The sequence below is a fragment of the Musca domestica genome, unplaced genomic scaffold (genome assembly GCF_030504385.1).
Source record: "Musca domestica strain aabys unplaced genomic scaffold, Musca_domestica.polishedcontigs.V.1.1 45, whole genome shotgun sequence".
Lineage (NCBI taxonomy): Eukaryota > Metazoa > Arthropoda > Insecta > Diptera > Muscidae > Musca > Musca domestica.
Genome location: NW_026712335.1, coordinates 6,197,879 through 6,215,802, shown reverse-complemented (window position 1 = coordinate 6,215,802; position 17,924 = coordinate 6,197,879). Strand labels below are relative to the sequence as shown.

General features: G+C 35.1%; 1 long non-coding RNA gene across 1 annotated transcript in view; it reads right to left on the bottom strand.

Moving 5' to 3' along the window:
- LOC131804524 (uncharacterized) overlaps positions 1 to 17,924 on the bottom strand; it is a 334,193-nt gene that overhangs the window by 265,528 nt on the left and 50,741 nt on the right. Inside the window, exon 4 of the long non-coding RNA XR_009343156.1 lies at positions 2,763 to 2,872. This is a non-coding gene — a long non-coding RNA (uncharacterized LOC131804524). The remainder of the gene's footprint in view (positions 1 to 2,762; positions 2,873 to 17,924) is intronic.

Sequence of the window (17,924 nt, the reverse complement as noted above, 5' to 3'; positions counted from 1 at the left end):
TTGCGGTCTATGCTTGAAATGGGTACTAAATGTCAGAACTGTACTAAATGCTACTAAATTTAGTACAATTCCATTTTGGGTAAAGGGAAGGAGCTGATAATTTTACATGTTGGTATTGGGGGCAGTGCTTTTATGCGGTCGTCTTTGCGATCAGAAAGACAGCAGACATGTTCAAAACCATGGAAAATGAAATAACTTAACCTGTCACCTTTTTATGTGGATAATCTAGCTGTTCTTAAGACTACGATAAGATTCCACGATCAAATCTGAAGCAGTCCTAAGATATAGATTGGCTCTGAAAAGTCAGCGCCCAGCTCGCTGGCTTTGCTGTGACTGGTCATTGAAATGAAGAAGTACATTGGAAAGGAAATGAGAATGGCGATGAACTGGCAAGGATGGGCTCGCAGTCAATAGAACTTGAGGTCACCGACACCATTACCAGAGCATTAGAACTACTCCTCAGGAAGAAATCCAAATGAGCTCCTTGCATATGATTAAATTTGCATCAATATTCTGAATTTCTCAAAATTCGTAGTCTGCTACGAGTAGATATCACGATATTTACGATATTCTACTAAGACGATCTAGTGATGTCCGTCTGTATGTCTGTCTGTCCGTGTGTCTGTTGTAATCACGCTATCTTTCGAACGAATTGAGATAGAAGGCTAAAAATTTGCATACATGCATAGTTTACCAGTAGGCAGGTTAAGTTTTGTAAATGGACGATATCGGTCCACGTTTTCGTATAGCCCCCTCCCGATATTCCGTATTTTCATGATTACTGCAGCCTATGAAAAACATTTCTGTATGAAGGTCCACGTCTTCGTATAGCCCCCACATAACGGTAGCTCGCGATATTTGGTATTTTGATGATTTCAGCAACATTATTTACCGGAATTGTTTCAAATTACGTATTGGGAGTTGTTAATGGTTACTACAACCTAGGGGGGGAAATTTCTTATGCAGGTTCACGTATTCGTATTGCTCCTGTACAGGGTCGACGGACACATGTTTTTTTTTTTTGGCCCATTCCAATCGACGAGGCTTGTCCGCTGGCAACATTCTTTGCGTCAATTGAATTTTGTACGGGAACAAATGCAAATCAATGCGAATAATCCGATGTAAAGTGGACCGAGCCATGCCCAACTGCTGAGAACGGCGTTTTTGGGATGTTCTTGGGGACCTCTCAACACTGGCTCGTACGGCAGCGATATTCTCGGTCGATCGTCTTGGTCGACTATGGCCTCTTCGGATTAGAAAGAGCCTTACCAGTCGAAAATTTTTCGTATAAACGCTTAATGGTGTTCTTAGAAGGCGCACTTCTCACATTTTTTAAAAGCACGTTGAGTTTTCACAATTGACTTCTTCTGTTGAATGTAAATTTCAACTATTTCAGAGCGCTAGCATGGCGTGTATTGGTTCATGGTAAAAATCTGCTTGGACTGACGCTTCAAACGCGGTATGTCATTAAGCGATGTGACATCTCTGTCAAAAGTTATGGCGTTGCCAGATGGGTCCGTCGAATATGGGCAACCCTGTATAATGGTACCTCCCGATATTCGGTATTTTCATGATTTTAGCTACATTATTTATCGGAATTATTTCAAATTACGTATTTGAAGTTCGTAATGGGTGCTACAGCCTATGACAAAATTTTTTGTATGCAGGTCCACGTCTTCGTATAGCCGCCATATGACGGTACCGCCCAATACTCCGTAATTTTTATGATTTGTGAAACATTGTTCACCGAAATTGTAACAAATTTCGTATTTAAAGTTCGTAATGGGTACTATCACACTCACCACACACTCACCACTATGCGACGCGTTTCGCCGTTGGGTAAGCGGCTCATCAGGCATATTTGGTGTGGATGATGGCTTACAAGGGCCGTTCTCTGGAAAGTAGTATATATTTCCAACTTATTGTAAATTAGCATATGCGAATTATACACTAGAAACTCTCCAGGTTCGACTCAAGGTCTATTGGCAGATCTTTTTCACAGCAAAGTTTTGTTTTTGTAGTGTTTTTTTTTTTTTGTTTTTGAAAATTTTCAAGTTCCTTACAAATGGTGGAGGGTATTAAAAGTTCGACCCGGCCGAACTTAGCTGCTTTTTTACTTGTTTATCTTTAGCTTATTTCCCAATCACCCATAAAATTAGGAATCATGACAAAACAAATTATTTCATCTGACGATCCTTGACCACATTCTATGCAGAACGATTATATTCAACACATTTGCATGCCTTCAAGTACTTGGTACTACATTATATGCTTACCTCAACTAAAAGCCTTAATATTTATCCCTCATTATTATACGTCGGTCTGCCTCAGACATGACAATTAAAATATCTTATGAAAGCTGTTGGCTGTTAAGTGTAATGCGATTAAATCTATGGCCATTGAAACAAAGCAAACTAACTAGGAAACATAGAGGATAATTAGTTTTCACTTAGATGTTAAACACGCAGTCATACACTCACACTCACTCACAGCCACAGCCACACGTGCGCACATAAACACTGTAAGCCCATTGCACGACATACTCACACACAAATGGTGTATTGAAGGAGGCCACACTTGGGTCATGTAACCAAATGTGATAAATATCCGAAAAGAAGATGAAAATAAAATCTTCTCAACACAATAGCTGATAATTATGGTTTAGGACAATGACGGAGAACAAGAAAAAATATGAATATTAGATAAACTGCGCCGCACTTAGTTAAGTACCGTACACACGACGTGTTTAATTACCCACTTACCGCATCCGCGTCTTATCTATTTGTGGCACTCGGTTGGTTGGTTGGATGGTGTATGTCTAAGTGTGTTTGAAAATTTGAAAATTTGCAAATAATGACACACATCTGCAAATCTGTAAATATAATAAAATGTGAGATATTATTGACAAGAGTTGTTTTACAAAATACATATTATGTTGTGATGACACACTGATACATTTAGGAAAGCAAAATAAAAAAAAAATTGAATGAATGGATTTGAATGGATTTTTTTTTCAAATATATGTAAGTAGGAAGTATTTGAAGTTTAAAGAGGAAAGTTTAGGTATGCAGGTTCAGATAAAAAAAATGCAACAAAGCCAAACGCCATAATTTTTATTTTTTTTTAATTTTATTGAATGAAAGCATCAAATTTTAGATTAAGTTTAAATTTGTTCGAATTGGTCACCTTTGGCACGAATTATGGCTTTCAAACGGCCAATGAAACCGTCACACGCTGTCCGAATGATTCTCTGCAGTATTTTGGTCCATTCCCGGCGAAACGCTTGCTTGATCGACACTTTGGTATTTTTTAGTGCCAACCTTGCTTTCGAAAATACTCCAGACTCAATAGTCCAACGGATTGGTATCCGGAGATTTTGGTGGCCATTGTGCGCTGGAAATGAAGCGAGGAACCTCATTTTGTAACCATTCTTGGGTGGCGCGTGCTGAGTCCTGCTGGAATGCCCAAATTCGGCGGCAAAAAGGCTTTAATACACCCTCCAGAATATTTTCGAGATAATATTTGGAATTCAATTAATACGAGCGGAGATCGACCATCGGCTGTTATGGCGGCCCACACTATCCCCATGGCCGGCGCTAGAGTTCCGATGGCCTACCTAAACTGCACATTTTCAGCTAACCTCTTTGGCAAGTAAACACTATTTCCCATTAAAGAAAACCAAATTCGGCAGTTCACCACTTTCGGCCAAGCGAAGCAACTCTTTAGCTCTTTTGATTCTATTTCCTTTGTGTTGCGGTGCAAGTTCTTACACTTTTTGGAATTTCAATGGCTTTACCCTCAGCTCATTTTTTTCAATATTTGCCGAATGGAATATTGCGATATGTTCAGCTCACGAGCCATTTTTCGGCCACTTCGACGCAGGTTTCGATCAAGTCGCTTCTTTACTTTTCGAACCATTTCTGCTGAAATTGCTGTTTTCTTCCGTCCACTCCCTTGACGTCGGAATAATTTTAACAGCTGTCGGACGAGTGGCTTGGATGGAAATGACAGCAATCTGAAGTTGGTTGCAGTTTTTTCATCTCACCCTGTATATCATTTGATACGGTCAAAACGTGCCTACTCGAAACAACGGTCTGTCTGGCTGGCTGGTGCGCATGACAACTCTGGAAGGGATTGTCCGATTTGGCCCAAACATGGTACATCGTAATATTTTTGTCAAACTTAGATCGAGTTCGGAGATGGGCAATATCTCCCCCACAAAAGGTCGAAATTTTCAAAAAAAATATATATATTTTCTGCACAGAAAGAGATGCGATAATCCGATTTTGCTCCAACATTGCAAATCCTAATATTTACGTCAGATCTAGGTCAGGTGCAAAAATAAGTCCACTCCATTAAGTACCTCCCCACAAAGGGTCAACATTTTGAATAATTACAACTCTTATAAAATGTGAGTCCGATTGTCTTCAAATTTCACACATCCCAATTCTTTTATTAATCCAAGGTCTGGTGTGAAGATGGAATATATTGATCCACTCCTTCAGGTACCTCCCGCACAGAAAGAGAAACGATAAACCGATTTTACTCCAACTTTGCAAATCCTAATATTTGCATTAATTCAAATCGAAGTGCAAAAATGGATAAAATCAGTCCACTCTATTAAGTACATCCCCCTCAAAGGGTCAAAATTTTGAATAATTAAATAAATAATTTGAATAATTACAACTCTTATAAAATGTCATGTAAGAGTCCGATTGTCCTCAAATTTCACACATCCCATTATTATTTTGATTAACCCAAAGTCTGGTGTTAAGATGGAATATATCGGCTCACTCTTTCTGGTACCTCCCTTTGAATGAGCCATGATTCTTTTTAGAAAACAAGGTTTCAATGATGGTGGGGACTTTAAAAAATAATTAAAGATCTTATCTTTTAAGGGACCCTTGAGTTTTTTAGGAAAAAGTTTTCAAGGAATCTTAGATTTTTTATGAGAAATAAATAATGTCGCAAAAAACAGTACTAAATGGAATGGTGGATTTTTTACGGAATGGACTTTTTATAACGTTTTCAACGACGCGAGAGATTTTTTTAAATAAGTTCTTTCAAGGGTCTCTTGGCAAAAGTGGTGAATATTCCATGGGCAAGTATTTATGACCTGTGTACTTTTTAGGAAAACCTTTTCGAAGACTTCTGAATTTTAGAAAAATAAAAAGGTTCCTTGCAAAGATTCGTGGATTTTTTTTTTTTTTTGCACCTTTCGAAATTTCGAAAAGATACAATTGATATGGAAAAATTGGTTAAAAAATGACATAAATGAATGGCGGCAAATTTTTATTTATAAACACAATTTGATTTAAAAAAGAACGATAGGATTTTCAAGAATTCTTCACAAGGATCAATTGATGAAGATCGTTTATTATTTCAGAAAAATGGCAAAGTCCCGCCATTTTTTTTTTCAAAGAATTTCAAAGCCCCTTGAAAAATATTTTTGATTATAAAGAAAAAATATAAAAAAAAATAATATTTGCGCTCGACTTTCTTTACAAAAATCGTGGATTAAATGATGAATAAAATTAAATGGAATTTTAAAAAAATCTACGGATAGCGAGTTTTATTAAATATTTTGTACATGTCCTCGTGAAAAAAGTTGTCGATTTTTAAGAAAACTTTCTAGGATCTCTTGTCTACAAGAGGAGGGAATTTTTAAAAATGCAAGAAACTTCTTACATCTAAAAAAAATGCAAGGACCCCTTTATTAAAAATCGTGAAAAATTTTAGATTTTGGTCTTTGCAAGGATGTTGTCATTAAAAATCGGGAATTTAGAAAGTATTTACAACGTCAACCATATCAAGTACTTCTGTCCAAGAAATGTATACTAAAAAAAATACAAGGACCTCCATACCTATACAAGAGGCGTGGATTTTAAAAAATATTTTTGCAAGAACCTTCCGATAAAGATGAGTCAAATGTTTGAAGGACTCATGGGTTTTTTAAAAATTTATAATGAATTTTATGGTTTCTTTCAAGGATCTCTTGCTGAAATAAAAAGTGCATTAAAAACCCAAATTTCAAGGACGACCTAACAAAAAATTGTAAACTATTTAGTACCCCTAGTGGATTAAAATCCCCAGTTTTAAGGACGTTCTAACAAAAAATAGTAGATTGTTTAGGGGGACTCTATTGGATCAAAAAACTCAACCCACTCCTAAAAATTATTTGAAGCTCTTCTGGTTAAAAAAATTAAAAATAAGGATCACCTAAATAAAAGCTAAGAAAAGTTTGAAGAAATCCTAGTCAAGAATAGATATCAAAATGGCATAATTTGTGGAAGACTCCTGACCAAGTATAGTTTTAAAACATTTTTGAACAATCTCCTAAAATATTCCTGAATTGTTTGATAATATGTATAACTTGTAATTATTTTGAGAATACATTTTACTAAAAGTTCCATGACAAAAGCCATAGACTGTTTCAGTTTTTTTTAGGATCCCCTGATCCAAATCTTGGATTCTGTTACTTGACAAAAATTAAGATTTTTTTTAAACGTTAGCAAAGACAAACTTATCAAAAATTGTTTCTTAACAAGTTAAAAAGCAGTAAGTTCGGCCGGGCCGAACTTTGAATACAGTCCACCATTTGGAACGAATTTGGAAATAAAATCCTTAAAAAATTAATATATTAAAAATACCGAATAAAGCCGTTATATTGGTACCTATGCAACATGGGCCTTCCTTGGCATTGTTTGTTATAAGTCATTATCATATTCAAATTCGAAACTTGAAGTAAACGGTGAATAATGTAGCTAAAATCATCAAAATATCGTATATAGAGAGGTACAGTCATATGGGAGCTGTGCGAAGACCTGGGCCTGCATAGACAATTTTCTGTCACTGGCGGTAGCATCCATTACGAACTTAATATACGACATCCCAAACAATTTCGGTGGTTATTGTACCTTAACTCTTCAAAATACCGAATATAGGGAGCAACTGGCATATGGGTGCTAAACGAAGACGGGGACCTGTACAGACAATTTTCTGTCTTAAGCTGCATTTCCCATTACGAACTATAAATACGTAATTTGAAACAATTCCGGTGAATAATGACGCTAAAATCATCAAAATACCTGCACAGACGATTTTCTGTCTTAGGCTGCAGTATCCATTTCGAACATCAAATAACAAATTTGAAACAATTCCGGTGAATATTGTCGCTAAAATCATCAAAATACCGAATTTCGGGAGTTACCCTTATATGGGGCTATATGAAAACGTGGACCTACATGGCCCATTTATGAACTTAACCTGCCTTAACCTTAGCCTTCTATCTCAATTCGTTCGAAAGATAGCGTGATTACAACAGACAGACGGACAGACAGACGGACATGGCTAAATCGACTTAGAATTTTACGCTGATCAAAAATATATATACTTTGTTGGGTCTGACATGAGTATTTCGAGGAGTTACAAACGGAATGACAAAGTTAATATACCCTCCATAGTATGGTAGAGCGTATAAAAAAAAACAAAAGTCTTTCCAAAACTCAAAAGTCCTGGATTGTTTAAAGGATTTGGTCAAGAATAATTGACTTTATAAATTTTTTTTTCTTTTAAAACTCCTGAATATGGGGTTTTTAAGAATATTTTTCAAATTTCCCTGTGATAAAAAATAAATAAAATATTTAATATTTTGATTTTGCAGGTCTTTCCGAACGAAAAAAGCATACTCTTATAGATATCCTTCTCAATTACCTCTTGATAAAAAGTTATGGATTTTAAAAAGCAAATCAACAATTGTAAAACCACAATTGAATTTTTTTAATAAAATTCCTGTTAAAAAATCAAGGGTTTTAATAACTCTTTTTCAAAGAATTTCTGGCAAAATATTAATTGCTAAAGAATTTTGTGAACATCAAATCGTGAAAAGGACCTCCACATAACAATCTTGGAATCAAGGACTTTCTTGGCAAAAATGGATATTTAAAATTTTTAAGGGCCTCATGCAGTCATCGGGCTCTATCAAACGTATTTGATAAACAATTTTATTTTCAACATACAAATTTCATTTAGAAAAGTAAATTATATGCTAATCGGGCCCCCAAAAATGGTGTAGAAGTGAATTTTTGTATACATGCCCGCATGGTGAGTATAGATAGGTATGTAGTAAATGTTATATGACTATACCGTTGTTTTTGTAATTTGTCATTTGACAGCGGGAAATAAATAGGAGATTTATGTACATATTTTTTTTTATGTACATATTTATTTATCATTCAAATCCGTCCAACTTGCAATTTTTTATTTCAAATTTTAATATTTTTTGTTGAATATATAAAATAGTAATGTCTTTTTTGGTGGTCAACATTGATTAACTCGCAATCCAATTATTTGCGATTGGATTACGCCAGTTGTAAATTAAAATGGAAAACATATTTCTTTTCACAGACGGTGTTCTGCTGTTTTACATAAATTATGTGTTCATTTCACAAACTAACAAAACTCCTCGCCATGGCCATTTATTATGCCATTAGAAAACAAATTCCTGAATTTCATGTGTTTCTTTCGTTCGAATAACAAACTATTTTGCATGTCCTTAAGCCAGTTAGTCAAGCTGCCAGCCAATGTTCACTTCGGAAACAAATCGTAAAAATATTGCTCAAGAAAACTCGTCAGTGACACGGCAGTCAACATCCTGGTCAGTTCAGAAAATTGTTACGACCAGTAACATTAGGTCCGTTGTCCTTGCTTGAATTGGCTTGCAACAATGACATGCAGTAATTTTATTTGTGGCCAGTTTACTACTCTACTCTCCAGCTATCTCTTATCTTTTGGGGGAAATCTCAGAAAAAAAAAGAAAATAAAATTCCCTTAGTGCAAAATGCCGTAGTAATGGTGCAGCACGCCATGGCATATTTATAACCAGGCTATTGAAAAATATTGCCTGGCCAAAGCCGGTGTGAACAACAATTACCGGATGTCAGTTCGTCTTTTGTCTGACAGGCCACAGGTTAGTGGACTTGCTTGGTTTCCGTTGCCATTTAACCGATTTCTCAATATTGCAATTAGGAGAAGTTTGACACAAGCACACACAAAGTTGACAGGGTTGGAGGATTGAAACTTTAAAAAATAAAAATCAGGAGGTACCGTTATATGGGGGTAATACTTAAAAATGAACCTAACTTGAATATTTTTCCGAGGAGTTAAGGTACCCGAGAACCCGAAATGTCCAATAACAGATGATTTGGTTGATAATTGGAACCGAAACCATTAAAATTCAGAAAACCAGGTGGTACTGTTTGTGAGGGACTATACCTTACCCTAGACCCATATATTTCATTATCAATAACAAATATTTTAGGATAATATCAATGCCAGTGCAAAATTTCGAAGCTCTACGATCTCAAAACCGGACAAACAGGTAGAGTTGGCCAAATCTTTACTATTTTACTAGCAAGTGCCCGAAACTTTGTCAGCAAAAAGTTTACCTAAAAATTTTAGATTCGTTCCGCCAGTTAATTTAAGTACTCTAAAGGTACAACTTGTTCATTATTCCTTGGGCAAAAATTTCCAAACAAAAGTTTACACATCGCACTATTTTTTAAGCTGCGCCAGTTCGATAACACTTTATTCTTATTTACATTTTTCCTATATCGAAAAAGATAATCGAAAATGATTACTTTTTAAACAAAAAATTTTTCAAAATCTTTAGTTTTGAAGATTACCGAACAGCTTATTAGTTAAACTCTTGCCCAGGGTTTGATACCAATTTTTCTGACCGAGACTATTTCAACGTCTTTTCACCATATCAAAATCCTGCAAACCAGCGGTGACCTAAATGTCCAATTTCAGAATTTAAGCTCTATCGGTTCACTCAACATCAAATTTAGTACCATTTAGTAGTCGTTGAATAATCATAGTATGCATTCTCAAATCCACTTCCTTCTTTAAAAACTATATACCAACGGAGGCCTCCATATCAAATTTAAGAATTCCAGCTCTATCTTAAGACTCATCCCAAAATTTGTTACCGTACTTTTCCTACGTCTCTCAATACCACATTTCAGAATTCCATCTCAACACCAACAGAACATCTTGTGGCATTTTGTACATTTTCGTACGTTTATAGTACGTGTATCCAAAACTAGATCCTTCTCTCAATCACAGACACCAAGAGTGACATCCATATCATATTATTTCAGGATCCCGGCTCTATCCCTTCACCCAATATCCAGTTTAGTACCACTTAGTAATTTACGAACAATTATGGTACATATTTCCAAAGCCCCCTCCATATCTTAACCACATACAGCAAAAGCGACTTCTATATCAAAATTCAGGATTTCCGCTCTATTATTTAAATCAATACCAAATGTTTGACTATTTAGTACTTTGACTATATATATAGTACAGATATCCAAAACCACCCTCATATCTCGATTCCAGATACCAACAGGGACCTCAATATCAAAATTGTGTAACTGCAATACCAATTTAAAATATGTAAGAAAATAGCTAAGTTCGGCCGGGCCGAACTTTTAATACCCTCCACCATTTGGAAGGAACTTAAAAATTTAACAAGTTAAAAAGGAGCTAAGTTCTACCAGGCCGAATTTTGAATACCCTCCACCATTTGGAAGGAATTTAGAAATTTTCAAAAAATAAAATCCTTAAAAAATTCTGTTAAAATTTTAAAAATACCAAATATAGCCGTTACATTGTGGTCTAAACGAAGTGGACCTACATAGGCATTGTTTGTCATAAGCCATTACCATATTCAAATTCGAAACTTGAAATAAACGGTGAATAATGTAGCTAAAATCATCAAAATATCGAATATAGGAAGGTACCGTTATATGGGAGCTGTGCGAAGACCTGGATCAGCATAGACAATTTTCTGTCACAGGCTATAGCATCCATTACGAACGTCAAATACGACATGTCAAACGATTTCGGTGGGTATTGTAACTAAACTCGTCAAAATAGGGAGTTACTGATGTATGGGGCCTATACGAACCCCTGGACCTGCATAGACAATTTTCTGTCACAGACTGTAGTATCCATTACAAATCTCAAATACTAAATTTGAAACAATTCCAGTAAATAATGTCCCTATAATCATCAAAATACCGAATATCGGGAGGTACCGTTATATGGGGGCTACACGAAGACGTGGACCTGCACAGACAATTTTCTGTCATAGGCTGTAGTGTCCATTTCGAACTTCAAATACCAAATTTGAAACAATTCCGGAGAATAATGTCGATAAAATTGTTAAAATACCGAATATCGGGAGGTACCATTATACGGGGGCTATATGATAACCTGGACCTACATGACCCATTTACGAACTTAAACTGTCTACTGGCAAAATATACATGTGTGCAAAATTGTAGCCTTCTGTCTCAATTTGTTCGAAAGATAGCGTGATTACAACAGACAGACAGACAGACGGACATGGCTAAATTTTCAGAATTTTACGCTTTAAGAATATATATACTTTGTTGGGTCTGACATGAGTATTTCGAGGAGTTACAAACGGAATGACAAAGTTAATATACCCTCCATAGTATGGTGGAGGGTATAAAAAAATCGAAAACTACTACTTAAATGAAAACCGTCTTATGGGGATTATACGAAGACGTGGACCTGCTTACACAAATTTTTGTCAAAGGCTGTAGTACCTATTGCGAACTTTAAATATGAAATTTGAAAAAATTCCGATAAAATCATGAATATACCGAATATCGGTACCGTTATATGGGGGCTATAGGAAAACGTGGACCGACATGGCCCATTTACGAACATAACCTGACTACTGGTAAAATAGCGTGAAATATATAGCGTGAATATTACGCTGATCCAGAATATATATACGTTGTAGGATCTATTATGAATATTTCGAGGAGTTACAAACGGAATGACAAAGCTAATATACCCTCCATAGAATGGTAGAGGGTATAAAAAATCCAGCTTCATCTGTTCACCCTTAACCAAACTGTTCCAAATATATTACCGTCCGGTACAGTTTGCACACTTAGTACCAATTTCCAAAACAACATTATTTTAGAAGATTAGTACCATTTTGGAACTTTTTCGTAACTTCAAAGTTTGAATCTCCAAAAACCTCTACTATTCCAAACTTCAGAATTACGTTTGTCCAACACACATAGTATTCAATTTTTAGTCCATTTTAGTACTTTTCGTACCCTTTTAGTACCAATTCCCAAACACCCAGCCTTATCACACGCCTACGACCCCAGGCTGAACCTCGTGCAAAATATCGAGATTACAGCTTCAGCCGTTTCGTCTGGGTACTGATTATCGGTCAGATGGACAAGACAGACGGAAGGACATCGTTAAATCGACATATAATTTTATGCTGATCATGAATATATTAGGGTAAAAAATGTATATTTTGAGGTGTTACATACGGAATGACACACTTAATATACCCTCCATATTATGAAAAGAAAAATAAATGAAGGCTCTTTCTAGACTGAAGGCCTGATTTTCATATCCACCATGGAGACAAACCCACACATTTTTTGACCCATTCGTTTCTTTAAAATGATTTCTTTTATCCTCACATAAATCTCCTGTTATGTCCCATTATAAAATCCAATAGTATTGAATTTCCCATCCCTGATACAAAACAAACATGGAATAGCTCTAAACAAATTCCTGGTGAGGCCTACCCAAGACCATATGGCAGGCAATAGGCTTCCATTATTTGTATTGCCGGTAAAAGCTTATAAATATTTTAACTTCAAGTTTTTGTTGTTGTTGTTTCATTGTTGTTTAAATAGCAGCTTTGGCAAAAACATTTTCCATTTCAAAGTTTGCTAAACTTTTTGACACAATTTGTTGGCTGTTAAATGCTGTTGTTATTGTTGTTGCAAATAGTTGCTTTTATAACTTCAACAACGACTCAGGCTGACATCTGAATGCCTGGCACATAACTTGAAGTGGGAATTTTTACGAAGTGGAAGTTCGAAGTTCTCCTCTATTATGGCCCAGCAATAAATTGTTTTATTTCCATTTAAGCAGGTAGAGTGCAGTGCAGTGCAGCGTAGTGGAGTTGAGTTGAGCGGAGTCGATTCGAATGGAGTCGAGTCATGTCGGGCATGTGAATGTGACACAAGCAACCGTAACCATGTCCTCAGCTAAATAAAATTTTCAATTTACATTCAAAAGAGAGTGAGGCAACTAAAAGTTTGTTGTTGTTGTTGTTTTGTTTCTCAGGGTTTCCTGGAAATTGGTGGTGGCATATAAATATTATATAAGCTTGAAATTTAATTTGTTGCAGTTTTCCACTTTGTTGTTGGTGTTGTTGGCGCTGCAGTGTATAAATGAATCTTTTATGCAACCTTAGATGTATGTAATGACAGTTTTGTTATGCAAATAGTTTTTGCCACCAAGAGTCTATATATTTGTGAAGTATGTATGTGTGTGTGTAGTGTTTGATTTTTCTAATGTGTCACGCAAAACTTAAAATTACTGGTAGAATTCTTAGAAATTAATTTCAAATATATTTGAAGTTATATTTCTTTTGGAATTTTATCATAGTGAATGATAATAAAGTACAACAATCCGACTACACATTGTTGTGAGCTGCAGTCATGAAGTTTAACATATTTTTAAAGAACTTTTGGAACGAAGATTGTGGTTGAAAAAAGTGGATCATGAATAGACCATAAGGGATCGCCAGATTGAATATTCTTCCTGATGTTAGCGTAGAATTAGAAGAATCAAGAAAATGTTTTTCATAATGAAGGAAGGAAAGAAGGCAAGATATAAAGGATAACTGAGTTGAAACCAGTAACGAAAGAACAAAAGACCGCCGCACAGAGGGGTGAAATCACAAAACACAGAGATTAATTGGAAAATAAAATTCGTCTTTTGGAATAAATGCTTTTACACTATTATATAACACTAAGTTCTACATCAGTACCGAAAATTTTAAAGTCATACCTTGTTTAGTTTTCTAATTACACAGTGGCAAAATTAAGAAATATTTCACTTTTTCGCAAGAAGAAGAAAAAAATTATCCTTGGTTTTTTGAAGTGCAATAATTTAGTTTTTTCCTCATCAAAAGTGATCATTTTAAAATTGAAAAATCGAATACAGGTTGTTATCAGTGTTTTTGAATTAAAAAGTTTTAAAAATAATGATGTCAAAATATTTTAAAAATTAATTCAAAATATTACCATATTTTCGCCATATACGAAAAGTATATGGAGTTTTAAAAAATTAATATCGAGAAGTGAAAATAGTCAACTGATTCTGCGGTGAATGTACTTTGATCTAGTTCTCTGTTTCATTTGTTTTTTTTTTTTTTTATTTTTGTTGCTCTTTATTAAATAAGTTATTATTATAATAAGTTATTAAATTATTAACTGGAATTCTAAACATATATAAAAATATTCCAGTCTCTTTAAAAAATCAGTGGTGAAGTTACTTGCCTCACCCTCAATCTTGACTGATGATCCCATTTAAGACAATGAGAGAGATTTAAGGGAGGATGATTTTTTAAATATCAGTCACATATATTTTTTTCTTCTAAATATATTAATAAGATTTTAGTCTATTTCAGATAGGAAGGCTTAATTGCCAGCCAATTTTGTATACATATTTTTTATAATTATTCCTTTCTCATAAAAATAAGTAGTCTTTTTGTCTTCAGATTAAAAAGTTCCGTATTTGGGCATCTCACCCCAATGTGCGCCGGGTCGACTTTATAATACGCTACCTCACTATGCATATTTATTGGGGTGTACATTTCAAATCGATTGAATCCATTATGTTTGGATGTCTATTTTTATATAATTAGATTTTTATTTTGTTTAATGAAGGCGTATTCCTGTAAATTTTCATACAAAATATTTTGTTATATTATGGTATTCAGAGGCCTTAAATATAAAGTCAGATGGAGCATATTTATGGATGTTATATATATATATATATATATATATATATATATATATATATATATATATATATATCTAAATCGCTTTAGTCCGAGGTCGACAGATTGAATTCTAGTTCCGACTATGATCCACAATTCGCCCCAAATTGGACAAACATGTCATGAATAGTTTATTATTTACATCAAATATATAGCTATAGCCATATCTAACCTTAAGCTTATCTAGACATATTTTGTACAGAATATTAAGGACATGGGATATTACGGCTATGACGACCATAAATACAGGGTGAGATAAAAAACTTCAAACGCCATAATTTTTACATTTTTTTTAATTTCATTGAATGAAAGCAAAAATACTGGGAATAGCATAAAATTTTAGAATAAGTTTAGATTTGTTCCTTTGTCACGAATTGTGGCCTTTGTCACGACCATAAATACAGGGTGAGATAAAAAACTTCAAACGCCATAATTTTTACATTTTTTTTAATTTCATTGAATGAAAGCAAAAATACTGGGAATAGCATACAATTTTAGAATAAGTTTAGATTTGTTCCTTTGTCACGAATTGTGGCCTTTGTCACGACCATAAATACAGGGTGAGATAAAAAACTTCAAACGCCATAATTTTTACATTTTTTTTAATTTCATTGAATGAAAGCAAAAATACTGGGAATAGCATAAAATTTTAGAATAAGTTTAGATTTGTTCCTTTGTCACGAATTGTGGCCTTCAAACGGCCAATGAAACCTTCACACGCTGCCCGAATGTTGCTCTGCGGTATTTTGGTCCATTCCCGGCGGAGCGCTTGCTTGAGGTGATCGACACTTTGGTATTTTTAAGTGCCAAACTTGCTTTCCAAAATTCTCCAGACACAATTGTCCCACGGATTGATATCCGGAGATTTTGGTGGCCATTGTGCGCTGGAAATGAAATGAGGAACCTCATTTTGTAACAATTCTTGGCTGGCGCGTGCTGAGTCCTGTTGGAATGACCAAGGTCTGCGGCCAAAATGTTTGCGTGCCCAAGGCTTCAATACACCCTCTAGATTATTTTCGCGATAATTTTCTGCATTTATTCTGATGACACGATCGATTAATACGAGCGGAAAGCGACCATCGGCTGTTATGGCGGCCAACACCTTCCCCAAGTCCGGCGCTTGAGTTCTGGTGGCCAACCAAAGGTGCACATTTTCAAATGACCTCTTCGGCAAGTAAACACGATCATTTTGTTTGTTTTCAAACTGCTGGACGACGATTTTTTTCTCATCGGAGAAAACCAAAATCGTCAGTTCAAAAATTTCGGCAAAGCAAAACAACTCTTTAGCTCTCCTGAGTCTATTTTCTTTTCGTTGTGGTGTAAGTTCCTGCACTTTTTGGAATTCCAATGGCTTTACCCCGAGCTTATTTTTCAATATTTGCCGAATGGAATATTGTGATATGGTCAGTTCACGAGCCATTTTTCAGCCACTGCGACGCTCAAGTCGCTTCTTTACTTTTCGAATAATTTCCGCTAATGTTGCTGTTTTCTTCCGTCCACTTCCTTGACGTCGGGCTGTCACGGTAACGAGCGATTGTACGAGACAAAAAAGATTTATTTATATTTAAATGATGGAGTGCTCTAACGATAGCCACTTGTGGTTTCCCAGCCAAATATAAAGAAATCACACTATCACGCTTGAATTCCATCACGGAATAACTTTTTTTCTGGAAAATTCTCACCAAAATGCTTTTGTGCGCTTATAAACAATATAATGAGCCGTCTCTGGAATAATTTTGACAGATGTCGGACGAGTGGCTTAAAAATGACAGCAGTCTGAAGTTGGTTGCAGATTTTTCATCTCACTATTTATTTCCATTAACAAAAAAATTGTTATAAAGATTGTAGATATCGGACCATATCTTCTGGTAACTCCTCCGAATTTAGTTTAAACTTGATATATTGTAAATTTTTTCCAAATCGAGTTTTGAGATCGACAATATCAGCCCACTCCTTCTGGTGCCTACAGTGTAAAAATATGTTCTAAGTGTATAAATTCTACTAAATTTGGTACCACTTGGCTTTGATTGAACGGATTGAGCCGGAAATTATTCTTGGTTTCGGGATCACTGATAGTGAACAAGGTTGAAATAAAGAGGATAGAAAAGTTCCAAATTGAACTTAATTTGAGTTTGGGTGAACGGACAGTGCGTAAATTCTAAAATTTGCTACTACTGCTTATGTGTAGGATTGAGATTTGATAGTGGTTTTGGAAAGACGTACAAAAAAAGTACGGAAATTACTAAATTATACTAAATTTGGTATTTGGGAGAGGAAGAGGATCACTTTTTAATATTTCCAATTTCTCTCACAAAGTTTACACGAAAAATGTTCGAAATATGTTAAAATTTTAACATAAACCATATATATGGCAATACCACATTCCTCTTGGTCCATGAAACTAGAATCTTAATTACGAAGCCACGAGTGGCAGATGCTTCGTGGTAGCTGAGATTTGTACCCATATCGTTTTGGCTTGAACTCCGAATTATATTAACACCGCGTGTCTGCCTTCTAGAGCTAAACCCTTCAATTTGAAGAACGATGAAGATGTTATACACATTTTTCAACCAATTCAGTCGTAATTTGATGTTAACGGTTCAAAGAAAATATAATAACTTTCAAGAGAAAAAATATTGAGGATTGCTTTATTACTATGTATACCTGCCTATGTGTAGCTGCCGGTATTCGAAGATTTCAGCCCTTATTTACAGCCAGATTTGCTGAAATTTGGCAATTCTCTGTCGGACCATATTTTTCCATAAGTCCCATATTGCAATAGCAAGTGATTTAAGTACTTTAAGGCCTTCTGCACGGGATGGAGGCCATATCTGCAGAAAATTTTAAATATTGTTGGAAAACAGTATATCCAGAGAGACTCGATCGCCTTTAATTCGGTATTTCGAGTCAATATCGGTCTATGTTTTAATTAAAAAATATTTTTTCTAGAAATGAATAAATTTTTTTTGGAACCAAGTCGCAGTCGAAGTATTAAAAA